The sequence below is a fragment of the Carlito syrichta genome, unplaced genomic scaffold (assembly GCF_000164805.1).
Source record: "Carlito syrichta isolate Samal-C Ts95f unplaced genomic scaffold, Tarsius_syrichta-2.0.1 Scaffold305619, whole genome shotgun sequence".
NCBI lineage: Eukaryota > Metazoa > Chordata > Mammalia > Primates > Tarsiidae > Carlito > Carlito syrichta.
In genome coordinates this window covers 150,732-152,486 of record NW_007249715.1, presented here as the reverse complement: position 1 = coordinate 152,486, position 1,755 = coordinate 150,732, and positions in this window count along the sequence as shown.

Below are 1,755 nucleotides of genomic sequence, written 5' to 3'. Positions count from 1 at the left end.
ATTCTCTTGTAGTCTTTCTGCTCAAGTCAAGGAGAAAGGTTCATGTGGGGGCAATTGTGTCTCTCTCTCTTTTTTTTTTTTTTTTCTTATTTTATTTTATTTTAATTTTTTTGAGTCAGGGTCTCACTCGGTCGCCCAGGCTGAAGGCCACTGTCTTAAACACCTCCCTTACACTTGCTGATACCCCCCCATCTTTCTCCCCATCCTCCAATCCTCTCCCCAAACACAAGCAGATCGTTTGCTCAGAGTAAGATGCCAACATCCAGCCAAAACTTACTAACATGGTCTGGGGTCACTGCGTTGCTTAAGCACTACCTCTTCGCGGCCGGTGACTCTGGTTTTCTGTATCTGCTGGTGATACAATTCCCCTGAAAGAAAATTAAGTCCCTCAGGTTGCAGGAGATATTAACTGGATCACAGAGCAGCTGGGTCACGGGTAGATCTGGCAAAAGACCCCCGAGGTGGGGCTCCAGGGGCCAGCATCGGACAGCCTCGGCTTGGAGACGGGAGGAAGGCGGGCAGTGAGGCCAGGCCAGCGTGTAAGAGGCACCCCGCCAGGGCCCCGGGCCGACCGCCGGGAGACCCCCGGGCACTCTAACCAACCCTGGGCCTCAGTTTCCTCCTCTGAACACGTGGGTAGTAGCCCTGACACCCGCATCCTAGGGTGCTCGTGAGAACGAGCTGGGATCTGACACGTGAGTTCCATCAAGCAGGGCTGGGTCTGCCAACTTCACGCCCTGCCCATCCAGACCCATCGGGGAGCCACCTGCTGTAAAACAATAACAATTGCGATTGTTCCGACATGGAGGTGCAGCTCCATTTTCTTTCCGTGTATTGAAGCCTCACCACGTTCTGGCTTTATTTATTTATTTTTTTGAGTCGGAGTCTCACTCTGTCGCCCAAGCTGGAGTTCAGTGGCATGCTCACGGCCACCGCAGCCTCAACCTGCTGGGCTTAAGTGATTTTTTTCCACCTCAGCCCTACAAGTAGCTGGAACCACAGATGTGCGCCACCACGCCCAGCTAATTTTTCTTGATTTATTATAGAGACAAGGTCTCACCATGTTACCTAGGCTGGTCTCGAGCCCCTGAACTCAGGCAAACCTCTTGCCTCTTCCTCGCAAAGTGCTAGGATTACAGACATAAGCCACTGCACCCGGCCATCTTTTTTCTTTTTTAAAGTCAGGGTCTCACTCTGTCGCCAAGGCTGGAGTGCCGTGGCACCATCACGGCTCATGGCAGCCTCAACCTCCCAGGCTCAGGCAATACTTCCGCCTCAGCCTCCCAAGAAGCTGGAACCATAGGCTTGCACCATCACCCCCGCTCAAGTTTTTGATTTATTGTAGAGCCCCAGGCTGGTCTCAAACCCCTGGACTCAGGCAATCCTCTCACCTCTGCCTCCCAAAGCACATGGCCTCATGACGTTTCTGAAGCAGAGTGAGGCAGGTATGACACAGTCTAATTCTCATTCTGAAAATGAGGTCACAGAGTTGACCAGGGCTGGGCTTGAACCCACATCCCACACCCTAGCTCTTTCTGCCCCTCCATGCCGCGTCCCAGTGTGAAATACTGCTGGGGAGGGGCCCTCCGAGGCTGACCAACCCGGCCTCGCCCCTCGCCCCCATGGCATCTCTCATCGTGACGGCCCCTCCCAGCTACACCCAGGTGTGGGAGGGAGCACGTGCCTCACTGCACCAGTCCCTGCAGGTCCCCAAGTGGGGCCAGCCCCAAATGTCACCCTCATCCCTGCCCCACC